This window comes from Triturus cristatus, chromosome 5_1, assembly GCF_964204655.1.
Source record: "Triturus cristatus chromosome 5_1, aTriCri1.1, whole genome shotgun sequence".
NCBI lineage: Eukaryota > Metazoa > Chordata > Amphibia > Caudata > Salamandridae > Triturus > Triturus cristatus.
Genome location: NC_140587.1, coordinates 400,608,144 through 400,626,957, shown reverse-complemented (window position 1 = coordinate 400,626,957; position 18,814 = coordinate 400,608,144).

Sequence of the window (18,814 nt, the reverse complement as noted above, 5' to 3'; positions counted from 1 at the left end):
GGAAGTGGGAGGCCCACGGGATTCAGGTGCAGAGTGGAAACACTCACGCGTAATGCGTAAAAGTCGATAGAATTAATAGCAGTTAGAAATTAACAGTTTTAGGACACTTCTGGGATAGCTAGAAAGTCGAGACTCGGAAACTAGACCCTAGGATAGTCAATACCCTTGTGAGAACTGAAGTACTCAAGTTACCTAGCCCACGGGCTGCGGGTGCATAGGTGTGAACTTGCGTCGGGTTTCGTCGTTGACTTCTATGGATGCCTGAAGGAAAGTTGCTGACAGGCAGTCAGTGAAGAGTGTCTGGTGGATCCCAAGGATGGAATCAAGAAGGAAGGATACCTGCAAGCAGAAGGGACAGAGTCTAGGTCACCAGCCAGGAGCCGGGAAGGAACCAGGAAGGAACCAGGCGATGTCGTGAAGATGCAAGTGAAGAGGTGAAGCTTGTTGCAGCAGCCACGGGTACCAGGAAATGTCGAGGATGACCAGGACCAGGAGGTGAGCTGTCCCACGAAGGCTCTTGCTGTCGGCGGCGTCGAAGTCGAGTCAGGACCCAACAAGCCTTGGCAAGTGGAACCCACGCAGAATGGAGGACTTGCTTCTGGTGAAGACCAGGAAGGTCTGGGGTGCTTCTCTTTCACAGAGGAGTGGGTGCCAGTCTGGAGGAGCCGGACCAGCAAGATGAAAACAAAGGTTCGTCATCGCAGAGGCTACTAGCCAACGGGCCAGCAACCGGACAACACGTCGAGCAACTCAGGTGCAGAAGGGCGCCACGCAGAACACGTGAAGTGTGAGGAGCTGATCTTCTTAGCAGATGGTGCTCGGGATTGGGACTTCTCAATTCCCCAAGCACAGCCTCGAGGAAGCCTCGGAAGTTGCGCTAGTCAGTTACTAGCCACTTTTCCCACGTCGCCGGTCCCACGTCCTTCGTCGCCTCCACGGGTCTCAGCTTCACTGGAGATGTGGATCTGGTTCAGAGGTGTCTGGAAGTCTCGGCGCTGGTCAGTCTCTGCAGTCGTCCCTCGTAGGATCAGTCGCAAAGCAAGCAGCGGTCGCCGGATGGTGCCTGGTTGCCCAGGGTGGTCACTCCTTGGCCACAAGGGAGATTTCTTCAGTCTTCTTCCTGAGGTCGAATGTCGAAGGTCCAGAGTTTCTGTCCAAGTTGCAGATTCAGGTTAATCTAATTTAGCAGGGCTCAGCTACCTACTGATATACTGGGCTACTGGGCTGGGCTACCTGCAAGGTCCCTCCTATGGGTGGGACCAGGAAGGGGAGTGGTTACACCCCCTTTCCTTTGTCCAGTTTCACGCCAGAGCTGGGGCTGGAGTGCCCCAGCGCCGGTTTGAACTGGACTATGCATGGGACACCTTGTGTGCCCCAGGCAGTGTCTAGTTTCTTTCATCCCTCCATGCCCCAATACACTAAGGCCTGTCTGGGGTGGTGCTAGCACCTCCCAAGGCAGGAAACCTATTGTCCAAGCCTCCCTCGCTGGAAGGACTCCCAGCAGCAGGAGGTCAGACTTGTGTCTGTGGCAGCAGCATCCATTTTGTGATGCTGGGGCTCTGGTTAACTTTAACCGGGTAAGTAGGTTTCAACATGTCTTCTCCCTCTAGAAGGGAGGAATAATATCCTCAGTGCCAGAAATGGTATGGGGGTATTATTCCAAAGTGTTAGACACCTTACACGACATGTTTCGATAAAGCCAAACCATAGTTACCATAACCGTTTAAGATTATAAGGTACTGTAAGAGTATATGGTAGGCTATATCATAGAACAGCTATAAGGACATGGTTCCGAAAGCTGCAGACAGGCTCAGCTCATGCTAGAGCACCATCTCACATGTTACCAAGCACTCTGCCTCCAGGATTGTTAAGGCATGCCATAGGAGTGGCTGATAGGTACACATGTGTCTATATATAAGGTAGGTATAGGAATACTACACCTAAGCAAGGGGTGATTACACAACCTTGCCCCAGCTGAGTGATCAGCCAGTTGTGTCATAATGGAAGGCCAGGCCAGGGGTGGCACAATACATGCTGCAGCCCCTGGTAGGCCTAGGGTACACCTATGCCCTGGGTACCTAAGGTACACTGTACAGGGGCCAATAAGGTGATCCCTACCAATTGGGTTATGCACCTAAAGTACATAGTGTGAATTTAGAGAGAGAACAGCTGGGCTGTGGGTCTGATTAGCAGGCCCACAGCCACATCTAAGTCGAAAACCATTGAAGCAAAAGCAAAAAGTGGGGGTGAACATAGAAAGCAGACCCTACGCTCCTACAGTGGACATGAACCACATGCCACGAAAGACTGCCCCGCGCAAGGAAAGACGTGAACCAACTGCGGAATACCCAACCACTTTGCCACTGTATGCGGGAGGCGCGCCAGAGGCCGTGACTTCCGAAACCAAAGACCCCTGACACGGGTAGTACGACAACTGTCAGTGACGGAGTCGACACCACCTGAGGAGATGCAGAGAAAAGGCAGGAGATACCAAGAACCGAGTGAGGACTCTTCGGACGACGATGACGTAGAGGCGTACCTGATCTCTTTTGCGTGGGAACTCAAGCGACGCCGCAGGCCTCAGCTAACGTGCATGTGTCACGTGGCGGGAACAGAGATAAAGGCAGTCATTGACACTGGAGCAACGGTTAATGTTATGGGCCTCCAGCAGTATTGCCGTCTACGGCCATTCTCTCCAGGGACCCGAGGAAATCGCAGGCAATCAAGGACGCGCCCATGCCGACAACACCGACGGAAGTGCGTAGCTTTCTAGGCATGGCCACGTACTGCAGGAGATTCATTCCAGGACTAGCTACCCGAGTGGAACCCCTGCGGGCCCTCACAAGAGCAGATGCAAAGTGGCAATGGGGACCGAAAGAAGAGGCGTTTCAAGGAATAAAGGATGCCCTTCTGGGAGAAGCCACGTTGGCATACTTTGATCCAGCGAAAAGAAAGGAAGTGCTCGTCGATGCAAGCCCAGTAGGACTCGGTGCAGTGCTGGCCCAAGAAGACAAACCTGGCCACTGGGCAGCCCTATCATTCGCCAGCAAGTCCCTAACACCCACAGAAACAAGATACGCTCAAATCGAGCGGGAAGCGTTGGCCATCAAGTGGGCTTGCAACCATTTTTCATCTATACCTAAAAGCACAACCGTTCACAATGGTTACCGACCACCAGCCCCTCGTTCTGCTCTTCAAAGGGACGGCGCCCCATCCCCCTCCACGGATTGAGAGATGGGCGGTCCAGCTGCAGCCGTACGAAATGGAGGTGATATACCGGCCAGGAGCCAAAAACCCCGTGGACTTCTTGTCCAGGCACCCCATTCCGATCGTGGCACAAGATGACACAGAAGACGGGGAACACTATGTTCACATGGTATCCACTGTGGCCTGTCCCCAGAACATGACCCTGGAGGACGTCAAAGAAGCGGGCGCTACTGATGCGGTATATGCCAGAACCCTGCAAGCAGTCCAAGAAGGGTCGTGGACGAACTACCTGTGACAAGCCAACTCCTGGTGCCAAGAAGAGCGTGAACACCAGACGAAGATGTGGTGGATACGGAACGAACTCAGTCCCACAAATGACGGGATCCTGTTAAGAGGGTCCAGGCTGGTGATACCGCAAGCCCTCAAACACAGAGCGACTCAGTTAGCCCACGGAGGGCATCAAGGAGTAACCAAAATGAAAGCACGAATGAGGGAGAAGGTTTGATTCCTGGAGCTAGAGAAGATGGTGGAGGAATACGTCCGGCGCTGTCCGTCGTGCCAACTGACCAGTGGCCCGGAAAGACCGATTCCGGTGATCACCGAAGACGCGTGCACCGTCCCTTGATCCAGGGTGAGCATAGACTTCGGAAGCTTTCCCAGAGGGAAGCACACGCAAGTGCTCGTGGACGCCTTCTCAAAATACCCCATATTAGAGCCAGTCGTATCCACTGCGTTCAACCACGTGGGGCCCATCCTGGAAAAAGTATTTGCTATGTTCGGATTCCCTCACGAGATACGCAGCGACAATGGACCACCATTTCAAGGTGCCGAGTTTGCCACTTTTCTAAGATAGAGAGGAAGACATCACCGACGAATAACCCCTCAGTGGCCACAAGCCAATGGCGATGTCGAACGCTTTATGCATACGCTAAACAAGATGTTTCGTATAGCGGTAGTTGAACAAGTGGACCCGGAAAAGAGACTCCATGAATTCTTGCGGGAATACCAGAGCACACCCCACTGCACCACCCAGAGGAGCCCGTGGGCACTGATGCTCCACGGCCCAAGAAGAGATCTGCTTCCCACCTGCCCGGGGTGGTCCCCTCCCACTTTTGAGGCCGAGAAAACGCAAGACCGGAGAGCCCGCCGAAACCAACAAGTAAGCCTCCGCCGCCGGGCTACACCAAAAACACTCCGCACCGGGGCTACCGTCCTCCTGCGAGACCGTCGCCCTGGAAGGAAGTTCAAAACAAACTACGGACCGGGGACCTGGACAGTCACCACAAACCGCGGAACCATGGTAACCGTCCAAAGAGGAGGAGAGGAGGTGTCCCGAAATATTTCATGGTTCAAGGAAGTCCCAACAGAACACCCCGGGAGGCCCACCGATGAACAACCAGACGGTACAGGTACTCAATCACCAGAGACCACGGAGACCAACCCCATGCCGCTGTCCAGTCCAACTCCAGAGAGCGGGGCTACCGACAGCCCGCGGCTGCGTGGCTGCCCCCAAAGGTACAGTCTGAGACCGAACCCTCGTCCGAGTCAACGCCTGAGGGACTTTGCCTGCTGATGACATCCGGCCACCGCACGTGGAGTCCGCGCAAGTATCAACACCTGTGTGCTTGTCTGTCTGAACTGTCTGAACTGTTTGAACTGTTTTGTTTCATTGACCTAGTTGGATAGGGATGTAATAGTTAGCTGTCTAGTCTTCACCAGGCTGATACACCGCATCCGCAGGTCAGGCGTGGCCTGCGGGGAGATAATAAAAGGAAACGCCCGCTCGGGGGCGAGGTCTTCCGACTAGAGTCACGCGTGGGCTGAGTCTTTGCCAGCGCTGCTGCAAGCCACGCGTGCGCTGTCACCTGTAGGGGCTCAGGAAGCGCCCCCACAACAGTACTGACGCCGGGATTAAAGTTCAAATCATCGGGCTCCAAGGTCACTAGGTCAGTGAATTAGACACTGCTCCAAATACGTGCAGTGATTGCTCCAAATCAAGTGGCCTCTTTTAGTCAACCTCAGAAGCATGAAATGCAGAGCGGCCTCGTTAGAATAAACAAACGGGTCGTTACCGCAGTGTTCACCGCAACTTCTCAGGATCTCAAATTCTAAGATCAACAATGAATTACGTAAACAGCATTTCAACAAAGGCAAACATGTGAAGGAAAGGGTACATAGCCGAGCCCTTACAACACAAAGAGCGAATTAGAAAGCATTTGTAGCGGCGCTCCTTATGCGAATGACACAAACCACGCACTTGGGATCAAAGGGCATCTCACTTAGTGATACAGCATTTAAACACAGCCCAGGAGTCCCTTCCTAGGTGGTACCTTGTTGCCCCACTGGAGTTTGGTAGACAGAGCCTACTGTTTAAAGTAAAGCAGAGTGACTATCCTTTCTACTGCCACAGGCTTGTATCTTAGAAGCATGGCCATTAGGATATCATATGTGCCCTCCTGAAGCTGGCAATGTTGTAAAGTTGAGGGGAACAGCCATTACCTTGGGGCACGGGACTGGACTAACCATTCTGACACTCTGGCATTTCCTGGGAGACTGCTGGACAGGGTGTCTCCTTCTGAGCAGGGTGTCCTGTCGTGATCCAGTAATGAGTGCCCCATTCTACAGTCATGGGCTGTTTTGAACAGTTTTTGAACATTTTTTTGCAGGCAGCCAACAGAGCTGCCTTTCCACTTTAACAGCACCAGTGCTTAGTTGTAGATAGACAGATTTTCCTAGGACACCACCAGCACTGTCGAATGCCACAATACCCAATATCAAGGTTGCCTAATCTTGATCCCACCTCCTGCTGCCTCTTCCACCACTCTACACTTCCTCTCTCTTTGTATCTAATGCTTGTCAGCTTTTTCATCTCTTGTTTTCTCCTTCTGTCACAGTTTACTCTTAATCCTTCTTTCTACCTTTTCGTCATTTCGGTCTCTTGCACCCAGTCACATTTCAATTAGAAAATGAAGTCCGGCCCCCGACAAATGAGTGCCGATTCCCCGCACTGGCAGCACCCCGAGCGCGCGCTCACCTCGATTCTAGCAGATCAAGGTGAGGCAGACTTCCTTGTTTTACCATCAGGAATCCTCCGTCTGAAACGTTGAAAAGATGCTGCTAGACAGCTCGTGCACTGCCATGTGTGGGGGAGGGGGAAGGCAGTTGAAGAAGTTCCTTTCAGGGGGTTGGTCTGCTAGTCAACACGGCTAGTGGAGACAGTAATGAGCGCTGCAGCAACAGGCAGACATCAGGCTTTGGAGTGCCCGGTCCCGGTGAGTGAGTGAGTGAAAATACTTGCATAGTACCACCCGCCAAACCCAAGCGCCTAGAGGAGTGACGTGCACTTCTGAAAACATGTTATGCACGGGGTCAGAAACAAGCGCCTAATTCCGGCGCAAGACCGCTAAATTCTGAACATTGTCAAGGCTAACAGAGTTTGCCAATCACTGAACTTTTCCTAATGAAAATACACATGGACTGCGTCGAGAAAGAAGCGATCGTTGGAATGCTTGAATGAACCAAAGAAACTGGCAATGCCTCTGGCTGTACTCCAGTCCACAGTTTGTCAGTTCACTGTTTGAAGGACTTCTGCTTCTAGGTGCTTGGCGTTTGAAATTCATCGGCAAGGACTTTTCACCCCATGTCCTATAGAACCCATGCTGTGCCCGCTGTGTCTCGGGGGGAGTCGTGCTACAGGTGGTATTTAGTGCTATGCTGTCGGCTTCTGGGGACACCGCTGTAACCCTCTTTATCTCGTAGAATGAGAAAACTGCAGCGGGAGAGCTGCTGAGAACTTTAGCATGACCTGAGCAGAGATCCCTCGGTGCAGCACCTGCTCGTGTCAGCGAGGCTCCAACGGGGCTCTCTGGCCTCCGGACTATAACGGACAATTCCCAGTGCCCCCAATTTTGGCCCAGATGTGGGCACCCTGCCACCTCCTCCGGGACTCTGGGTCCCACTGGGTCCCACTCCCCACCTGTTTGTTTGAGGCAGGGTCGGAGCTCCCCCGCGCGCACCCACAACCCTCCTCCACTCATTGGGAGATAAGGGGGGGAGCAAGCCGACACGAGATCAACTTTCTGTGTGTGAAGAAGGCCGCTTTATTGAAACAGGTGCATATCACAATTTCATCCCTTGGCAACTGTCTTCCAAAACTAAAAACCTCACTATACAAGAATTTCCTGACCCCTTGTTCCTCCCCCCACCCCTACGATCCCCACATCAGATCCCCCACCCCACAAAATACAACATAACCTTCCATAACCATAATATTACCCAATCCTACACAATGTAGCATTTCCAAATCCTAACCTCCCCTGACCCTAATCCCTACCTGCCTTTGTGCTACTGTAACTAACCAACCTCTATTCTAAACTTATCCTACCTGTTTACCCTTTCCCTGCTCCTGCTCACAAAAAACCAACATATAACAAAAAACTACAGCCAATCCCGGCCAACTGTCAACCACCCCGCCTGCACCTGTTCCAAGCGACACATATAATATATCCAAACCCCTATGTACCTGTTCCAACAAATGCCGCCAACCAAAAAACCAAATGAAAAAATTTGAAAGCCATAAAAAACGCCCCCCCCCCAATAACCTAAAAACTGGGGAGGGAGGGCGGGGCAAAAAACCTATCTAGCACTGCGCTCCCAGCCATCAGGTCACCAAACCTAAAATGGTGGCTGGGAGAGCGCGAAATTTGCCTAAATACCCCTTGGGCTACATCTAAAATATTGGGCTACAATTGGGCTAGTCCCAATGTAGCCCAAAACATGCAAAATGGCCGCTTTCCCTGCTCCTACTCACAAACTTCCAACATATAACAAAAAACTACAGCCAATCCCGGCCAACTGTCAACCACCCCGCCACCCAGAAAAAGGCGGGAGTGTAGGCAGATACGCCGCCTCCCCCCTTTTTCTGCCCCCCCACAACAACACCCCCCACTCCCTTCTCAACGCCTTTAAACACCCAGTAACCTGGCCAACACCTCTCTCAATTCCAATAGGTACAAGCCCATACCCAGCCGGGATAAATGGACCCCGTCATCTCTGAAAAATTCCGGCGTGTCATACCTAATATTTTTATGCGCAATCATGCTAATCCCCGACTACCGACAAAATCTCACCATTTCTGTGTTCAACTTACGCCTGGCCTTGTCCACAGCACCCGGATTAACCGACCCTCTCCAAATCCTGCGAGGAACAACCAGCCCACTGAGCTTTAATCAAAGCCAAGTCCCTCTTCATGCAACGCATAAGTGCCAAGCCCGTCTCCCTGACCATGTTGTTCTCCCCTAAGTGAAGTACCAGCACATCCGGGCACCTTCCAGCCACCAAAATCCCATTGAGAACCTGTAAGAGCTCGTTCCACTGCATACCACCCCTACCACGCCAACCCACAGAAAATAGATCTTTATTAAACCCAAAACTTTCCCCAAAATAGCATGAGCGGGCCTGGATTTGCGCCCGTTTCACAAAAGAATGTCCGTCAATCCAAATGGACATCTCCCTAGCGAGGGGACCCATCACCGAACCTGCAACGAGAAACATGAATGAACAACAGGAAAAAAAGGAAACAAATGCGCTATAACCCCCCCAGGTACGCTGCACACATAACGCTGATAGCAGTCCAAAGACTACCTGGCCAACCTCATAATGTCCCCTCACTCCCAGCCTCTAGAGTGAGCTTCTGAAGCTGCACCAATCCGAAACGAATGCGTCCCAAAATCCTTGCCATCGATCCCCAGCCTACCCAGCGCTTTCCGCAGTACCGCTAAAAGCTGTGAAGCCTTGACACACCGACCGTCCCCATGCCCAAAGACCAAACCCCCCAAAGACCTCCACCTCAGACCCCACTAATAAGGACAAACCTGCGAAGCCAGCCCCTTTTGCAAAGAAACCCTTTTCCCCTACCCCTCTGATCCGTCTTTGCCTCCTTCAGCCATATGTGAACCCTATCGGCACTAAAAGAAACCTCCCTCCAAGAGAGCCCCTGCTCCCTTTTGGTTCCCAACGGTTCCGAGACCCGAAAGGCCCTGAAAAACATCCAGGACATCAGTTTGAAGAAAAGAACCACTTCCCCAACATCACAACACAACCCCGGCAACACCCCAATCACCCCCTCCAACAGCTCCCATGACAAAGGATTCCGCACCTGGGTTGCGTGTCCGCATTCCTGCGCCCAACCCTCCAAAATGCGAGCCCCAAGTTCCCCCGCAGAGGGGGCATAGCCCCACAATAATTTGCAGACGAAAGCAATCCCTGCCACTTTTCCCGCTATTGTGACCTTCGTAAGACCCTTCTCCACCAAGTCCAAGATAAACTGAATAACATCCTCTTGTCTAGCCGCCAAAGAGGCCCGCCGCCGTGCACCAGAGCACAGAAATTCCTCCCATGCTGCCCGATACGCTGTTTTCGTGGAGTGAGCTAGAGAACCTAGAACCAGTTGCAACATCCTGTGTTGCCTACGTACCACAGCTTGTGCGGGATTCTGGTCGGGGTCCTGTCCGCGTCCTTGGCGAGCCCACGGAATCTCCCCCACTGTCAACGAGACAAAGCATCCGCAAAGTCATTATCCACACCCGGCACATGCACAGCGCGAAAAGCAATATCATGCTTCAAACACCCCAACACAAAGACCCTCAACAGCTTCAGTACCGGTTCATCTCGGGCAGACTGGCGATTTTACAATATGCACCACCGCCATATTGTCAATTCGGAAGGTAGCTTTCTTGTGCGCCAAGAGTTCCCCCCAAAGTGTGATTGCCACCACCAGAGGGAAAAACTGCAAGAAGGCAATGCTCCTGCCCCCTTCCAACCACTCCTCAGGCCAATGCTCGGCACACCACCTTCCTTGCAAGTACAGACCAAAACCAGTACTCCCTGCTGCGTCCGAACAAATTTGGACATCTCACAACATGTCCGCCTCCCTCATCAAAGGTATGCCATTGAAATGTTGCAAGAAAAACTGCCACATCCTCAAGTCCTCCCGCACCCCGGCTGACAGACGTACATGATGATGTGGAGGCCTCTGCCCCGCAAGTGCCCTGCACAGTCGCCTACAAGAAGTCCTCCCCACTCTGACCACCCTACAGGTGAAATTGAGGGGACCAAGGAGTTCTTGAATGTCTTTAACCATGACTTTCTGTTTTGACAACATGATTTCCAGCAGCCCCAACATTTGCTGAGTTTTGTCTGCAGGAAGGCGTGCCTCCATCAACCGTGAATCCAATTCAGTTCCTAAAAAGGACAGGGCCGTGCTGGGTCCCATAGTCTTCGAAGGTGCCAACGGCACACCCAGTTCCCTCATGATCTCATTGAAACTGTCCAGAGCCCTCCGGCAGTCCGTGGAGCCTGAGGTGCCCACAAAAAAGAAGTCATCCAGGTATTGCGTAACTCCTTGGTGACCCGTCCGTTCCGTAAACAACCATTGTAGGAACGTGCTGAGACACTCAAAAAGCGCGCATGACATAGAGCAGCCCATCGGCAAAGCTTTGTCCACGTACCAGTGACCGCCAAATTGGATGCCCAAAAGATCCCAGTCATCAGGGTGAACTGGAAGCAGCCGGAAAGCCGACTTTATGTCGCACTTTGCCATCATTGCTGTTGCGCCCGCGGTCACCACCAGTGACATGGCTACGTCAACAGATGAATAGGATACTGTGGCCTCCCTTTCGTCAATGAAATCATTCACCGAACCTCCTTCCGGCTACGACAAATGTTGACTGAGCCGAAACTGACCCTGCTCTTTTTTAGGCTCCACTCCAATGGGTGACACAATCAAATTTTTCAATGGCCAGTCTGGAAAGGGACCCGCCATGCGGCCCTCACGCACTTCCTTATCGAGCTTATCTTGCACTACCTGAGAGTGCTCCCTTGCCTATTTCAGATTGTCCGCCCACCTCCTCACCCTTGGTCCCTTGTACCCTAGCCTGAAACCCTCCAGAAACCCCAGTCGCAACCGCTCAGCAGCCTCCCTCTCCGGATACCCCTGCAAGGCAGCCAACAAATTATCAACCTTAACCGGAGTACGAGCTCTTGGGCCCAGGCCCCTTAGCCCCTCGCCCCCCTCCCAGCTGCTGCTGCTGCTGACCCCCTGCCTTAAAACATCCCGACTGCCACTGCTGTGAGCCCTGCAACTGACCCTGGCCGCCCCAACAATTAACCAAAGTGTGTCTTCCTCCACACCCGGAGCAATCTTGCCGGAAATGGAGTACTCCCGGGTTCACAACCCTTTGTTATAATCCCAGCAAGCCCCTTTTGCCCCCGGCTGCCCCCTGCCTGCTCCCCCCACCCTCCCATGGGGGGGCCTCCTCAAAAGGGGCGATACACAAGCGGGAGCCCACTGGCCGAAAAAATGGTTTTTCCAGACCCAGCTAGCCCCATCGTATGCTGCCATAAATCCGTATCAAGCTCTCCCCATTTCGCCTCCGGGTCCCACGCAATTCGTGCCCAGAACTCTTCATCGTACTGCGCCCAGGCGTAGCCGCCCCCCGTAATCTGCGCCTTCCTGATCACGTCCATGTATTTAAACATGGCCACCGACCTAGCCGGGAATTTTTCACAATACACGCTAGCGTAAATAAGAAACGCTGCCGTCCAATTCTCAATCGTCAACGGCACGCTAGACCTTTTAGCCAACTCAAATTCCTCCTCTTTTGAACCCTCTTTTGCCCTCACCTCCCTATCGAGGAGTTTAAGCATCTCGACATATTCCCCTTTCCAAATCCATTCCTTGGTGGACAACATTAGATGAGCGCCCAAAGGTTCGGTAACACCCATGTATGGTAAACGTTTTATCTTCACCTCCTTACTCTCCAATTTGGTCTACCCCTCCCCCGTCTGAATTTCCACCGTCACCTTCTTGTCCGTCATGCTCCCCTTGTCTCTGGCTGTCTCACCTGACCCTTCGACCGCACTCTTACCTGAATCCTCAGTTCCTACCCCAACATCCACCACATAAGCACCCTTGTTCAACCTACCCCCGCCCCCTCCTCCCTTTCAGCCCCACCCACACCCACCGACACCATCACAGGACGCCCGAGCAAAGACCGTTTACCTGGCACCAAAGACTCCGTCTGCCGTTCCACCCTGCGTCCTGGCCGAGGGGCCGAGCTGTCCTCCCATCGCGATGTCCGACCCGTGGGCAGCGCCGGACGTCGTGACACCTGGAAAATACTAGACACAACATTACTCGGCCCCCCCTTTCCCTCCGTGTCAACATCTCGCACCTCGCACCTCTCCCTCTTCCATACTATCCTCCTCATAATCTAGCTCCTTCTGCCTCACGCCCCCAGCGCTCCCCGCTGGTGGTGCAGAATGCACCCTACGAGAAAGACCAAACTCTTCTTCAGTGTTGCGTACCCGTGGGTGTAGGGGCCTGCGAGCCCGTCCCGGGCCTACTTATGCCAGCCACGCCGGGATCCCCTGCTGGTACTGGGTGCGCCGCCCGAGGCTCCACCCTCCCTTCTCCTTGGTGCCAATGGGCCGCTCCCAGCCCTACCAAGTCTGGCACCCCGCGATGGTCTGGTCGCAGCTCTACCACCTGCAACAAAAAAAGATGGTCTGGTGTGCTGGGCCTACCTCTCTTCTCCCTCCCATCCCAACCCCTCTTACTTGTGGCCCCCAAAGTGCTCGCAACCCAACCCCGCCCTACCGCGCTCAGATCCACTACCTCCTCCATGTCCCCCACGTCCCCCTCCCCATCACTCCACTCCAAACCCCCCGCCCCAGACCTCCCCCGGAAACTCGGCTCGCACCCCCTTCCTCTAGGGCGCCACCCCCGCCACTGTGCCGGACAGTCTTCAGCCCCCCCTAAAACCTCCACCCGTACCCCCAAGCGAGACCCGTCCTGCCACCCCTTCCCAAGGGCCCCGGAAACCCTCTCCACCCAAGAAGGAAAAATGTCCAAACCCGCCCAGTCACGGTCGCTCCCATACGACTCGATGAACAAAGGAGAATCCCCTCTATCTGCCTCCCCTTCCACCCCCCCAGAAGCTCCCCAGACCTCCCCCAGGCCTGACTGCTCCCCTGCCCCCACAACTCCCCCATTGGGCCTGCCCCCCAAAGCCATACCCCTTACCCTCTCCCCCTGCCACTAAAGATGCCTCACTTGCCACCTGCGTCTCCTCCACAACTTGGCTCTCTGCCCCCCCCCCACCCCCGTGGGCTCCAAGACACATTTTCGGCCTATAGCTCTAGTCGGGCCGCTCTTCTGAAAAGCGAGCAGCCCCTCTCTTTTTGTGATCTCGGAGGGGAGCCACGCACCGGGCTCCCCCTCCGATCACCAGTCTGTGCCACACCTTTTACTGCCGTGTCTTTTTCCCCCCTGGCCCGTCTCTCCAGAACACCCCGGGCAGCGTGCCTCCTGCACGCTGCCCGCTGTCCCCCCCGCCTCCTCCTGCAACGAGGCCGCTCTGCTGACCGAGCGGCCCGCTGCCAACACTATCAAAGAATGATCCCCCGCTGGGGCCGCTCTTCTAGCATACGAGCGGCCCCCAGCCACATGCCGGCCCGGCGGGGAGACGCGAGACGCGCTCCCCCGCCGATTCACTTTGCCCGCAGCCCTGCTCACAGAATGTGCCTCCCCCATGCCTCCCGCAACCCCAACCGACACAGTCCCAACATTTGGGGACGCGCTCCGAACAATCGTGCGGCCCCCACCGCTCACCTTTGCTTTTTCTGCCTTCCGGGGGGGGCAAGCAGGCCGCCACGGTGGCTGCACCCCGGCAGACGCACGCCTCACCAGGCCCAGGGGCGCGGCAACAGCGGGGATCAAAAGATCCATCCGCCCCGCCTCGCCGAGCAGCCGCATTGCTTCAAGGACTCTGGAATCCCTACCAGCCATTACCAAATGTGCACAAAAACGAGCCTCACGAACACCAACAAACTCCCTTCACCTGACAAAAACCTGACAAAAACCTATCTTGCACTGTGCTCCCAGCCACCAGGTCACCAAACCTAAAATGGTGGCTGGGAGAGCGCGAAATTCTCCTAAATACCCCTTGGGCAACATGTAAAATATTGGGCTACAATTGGGCTAGTCCCAATGTAGCCCAAAACATGCAAAATGGCCCCCCCTTTCCCAGTCTGCCCGGGGGGCAGCACTCGCCATGCTCGGCTGCCCCCCAAGGCCCCAATGGGAGTAAACGGAGCCCCAGATGCGAGAGGGAGACCGCGCTGCACAGCTGATCCCTTTAAAGACGCACGCTTCTCAGAGCACATGAATATTTCAGCGCCTGACAAAGAGCAAAAACTGAAAACAAACAGGGAAGCGCCCGGTACCTTCTAACGACAGGGGCTTCCCTACGCCCGGCAAAGAAGATCGGAGTGCGACCAGGACAGGACGTGCGCGCGCATGGCGGCGTGCTTTCACTTTAAACTGCGTTTAAAGTGAAAGCAAAAGCACGCGTGTTTAACAAGATGGCGGCGGGCTGTCCACTGTCCTTACATGCATGCGCATGCTGTTAGGTTTGGACAAATGGAGAGAGCAGCCATCTTTGTCCATGCGTGCATGTAAGACTTTGGCAGAATCGATTGCAAAAGGGCCTCTCTGGAGAGATCAGCGCATGCGCTGCTTTCTCCAGACGAGACCTAAACAACAAGAACAAACATTGTATGAAAGACATATTGCGTCGTCCCTTCCTTACTGCTTGAGCTGCTACTAGCTCCCTGGTGGCACGAGGACAGGTGTTAACTCTTGTTATAGCCTGGCACATGGCCTCATAAAGCCTGTCTGGCAATAAATGACAGCCATTGGTATACACGGGGAGCCTTGCTGCAACTGTTATCAGAGTCCCTTAGCTTTTTTCAGTGCCGAACTGGGAAAAAAAATAAGATAAGGCACCAAATAAAAGTGGCCCCCATTAGCTAAGCAGATAGCTAAAACTACTCATGTCATACATCTTTCTTGACTGTGAGCTTTGCAGCAGCGGGATAGGTACTGTTCACTTTTACTGTGCCTAAAATATAAACGTAGTCTGTTAGAAGCATTTAGTAAATTTCTTTGTGTTTAGTTGACACCAGTACTGGATTATTGAAGTATAAGATCAATGGTTCCCGGCATTGCACGAAAGAGATGTCCTTATGTGCTTGTGATGCAGATTGGGGTGTACAAAATCTCCCTACTTCCACGGATAGAGTAATTTCACAGTTACACGCACATACACTCACCATACACTAGGGCCCATTTCACTAACATACACTCAAATACTCTACCAGCATTGATCCTGTAGAAAGAAAACTCCTAAACTCCTAAACCCCACATCTACACCGAGGTCGATAAGACCTAGCTATTGCAATTGTCATAATCTAAACAATCTATACATCAATAATCAAATAGAGTACTCAATAATTGACAAGAAATAATCACCAACACCATATTTAAAATTATGATTCTTTATCTAAATTAGTCAAAAGAAATTAATCAGAATAAATCATTTTCTCATAATTACCTATTCTAGCTAAATGTCAGAATGGGTCATCAGGACAAGTCTCTCAGTAGAAATCTCCCAAGTCACCGTCCTCACAGCATCGATCCTCACCAACGCAGGTTTGGGAAGAAAGCAAAACGCAATGGGATGGAACCCTCTCTAGTCTAGTATATTTATAATAATTCAAACAAAGGAAAGAAACATTTAACTTTTCTTCATCCGCCGAACCGCTGAGCAGAGCGAGAAGGAAAGGATGTAGCATCGCTACATTTTGAAAAATCTCCGCTCAGAAAAAGTCACAAAAATAAAAAGACAGAACAGGAACTAAATCTTAAAATGTTTCTTCTCAACTTCCACACATTTCCTCTGGTGAGCTCAGAGTTTAGAGTCTTTCTTTAAAGCTCCTTTGTTTTCCAAGGCTGCCAAGGCTGCTGTCCCAATGCATCTGGAAACATGCCCAGATCTGCTGCTGTCCTCACGGAAAGTTTTAACCAGGCAAGGACTGTGGACAGATGACTCGCGTCCATATTCAGCAAGGCCTTTTCCATCACAAATTCTCACTCGAAACCAGGCTTCAAAAGTCAGCCATCTTTTAGTAGGCCACAATAGGCCACAATAGACCATCTTAATTGAAAGAGACAAAAACAACGTTACCACAGCATAGTGATTAAACAGTGTTAACCCCACTAATACCCTTATGTGTATGCAATTATCTAGCTTTAGCAACACAAAAAAAACATTAATTCAAAAGCGTTTCGTGCTTAAAAATAAACAGCACTCAGCAATGTTTATTTAATAAAACATGTACATTGTCAATAGCAACACGTAAGCGTTCCCTCGTGTCGGTTTTTCTCTTGTTAATACATACATGTTGATTAATAAAAAACATTTACACAAAACAAATAATTAATGATTAAAAATTAGCCATTTTATTTTTACCACGTTTAGACAACTGAAGCTTCAAAACCCGATGAATTTTCAACAGAAAACTCTGCTCCAGCAAGCCCCCCTTTGGTGATTTTATCACCAAATAATCCACACAAAAAAAATTTGTGAAATTTAGTCCCATTTTAGGAGAAATTTGAAATGTCTTTTTCCTCCTTACACAACACTACACACCAGACACTCTTTCATCATCCCTCTTTGTTTCTAAGTAGACACTCTCCCTTAATTCTTCTAATTCAATTTCTTGTGGTTCTCTTTTCAACCTTTTATTTCTCTTTTCATTGTTTCTTTTAATTAACTTCTTTTTCCCTCCCCTGTTTTTACAACACAAACACACCAATCTCAATATCAATAAAGCAACAATTATACAAGTTAAAGGAAACAATATCTTACCTACAATAGTACTACCTATTTTTGCAATAAAACTCTTAACAGCTATCACCTTATTAGCTATTTTAGTCCAGATACTTTCAGCTTCAAGTGGTACTAATTCTTCATGCAAATCAGTAATATTTTTGATATAGACCTTCAGGTCTTTGCTTTCGTCTGGAATGTAAGTGCAACAATGTTGAACTTTCAGCATTCCACAAACTCCACCCTCCTTAGCCAATAATATATCAAGAGCAAGTCTATTTTGCATAGACATAGCACGTACGGCAATTAATTCCGTATTCACCAAAAGAAACCCTCCAGCGGTATTTGTCGATAAGCGATCCACCACTGTTGACAGTTTCCGAATCCCATTAGCATTTAAAGAAATTCCCACTGCTGGAATTAAAGCTCCAAAAATGTCACCCACAATTTCAAACCAAGTTTCCCTCTTGAAGCGCATTAGCAAATTAATATGTTCTACATCTTCTATTCTATCTATATGAAAAATCTTTGGAAAAACCAGGCCCACATAACACGTGCCATACCAATGGTCAGGCAACTTGTAATAAGCCTTGTTCCCACAAACATAATACACTCCTGGAAAAATAGTATCTTCTCCACCTCTGAAACCCCATCCTGTTGCAATGAAGTATGTATCATGACATTCACTAGTCCCAACAAAATATGTATCATATTGGGATTTCCCTTTTGTAATGCACAGCTTACCCTTCTGTGGTGCATCTAAAGCTAAAGTTGGACTAGCTCCATTTCTCAATTCTTTTCCTATCTCAATGTCCCAAATTGTCTCACTCACTTTATATTTCCCTGCCTTTTCATGCATACTCAATCTCCTCTACTCCACCATGTTCAGGAAAGCTTTCTCCTCTTCTTCCAAACTACAAGTTAAATTATTCTTAAAAATGTAATCTAATGTTAATTCTTCTTTTTCAATAAAAATCTCACCAAAAATGTTAGCTTCTTTAGCTGGATTCAGCTCTTTGTTCATTGGCAAGTGCCCAAAAATACTATCTTTGTTAGACATCTTATAATCTATTTTCCCTAACAAATAAAAAACACTACTTAATACACTACAAGAAATTCCATACGTAGCTGGTAAATGGTGATAAGTAACACCCTCTGAAACGGATGCGGGTAATTGCATACAAACGTAGCAATCCCTTACTTCCATTGTTTTCACATATTCGTATAATAACTTTGAAAAAACATTACTAGAAAAATCATTAATTGACCTATCTTTATGCATGTAAGTATTACTAATTCTAGTTGGAACTACTTTTTGCGAATTCTTTTCTACATTTGTCTCATTCTCAGTATGTATCCCAAATTTACCTATTGAAACTCTAAATGTAACTAGTAAAGCTAAAATACCCCATAGTAGCATTAATAATCCAGTACAGCAGCAGCACATTCTACACCATCTTTTTAAGAAGGCACATTTACTTTGATTATTCTCTATGTTAGCCATTTTACTACTTTGACCTTGTCTTTTGACTTAGCCTCTACTACTCCACTACTGTAATTTCTCAAACTTTGGATTACTTCAGACAGCTGAATTTCAGACTTTCTCCTTTTCACTTTCTTCAAGTGATTTCTTCAGTTCACTCAATTTGGATATTCATCACTTTTCACTCCTTCTTCTTTAGCAACATCAAACTGTATCAGATCATCAACAACATCCTGTGCATCTGACTCTTCTCCAATGTCAGTCAGGATAACTTTTAAGATTCCAACAGATTCTTCCTTTTCCTCAACCACTTTTCTCAAGATCCCCTCCGGATTATCACTGTTTCTTCTTCTCCTTCTTCAGACAGTGCCACATAAGACCATTCCGGTGA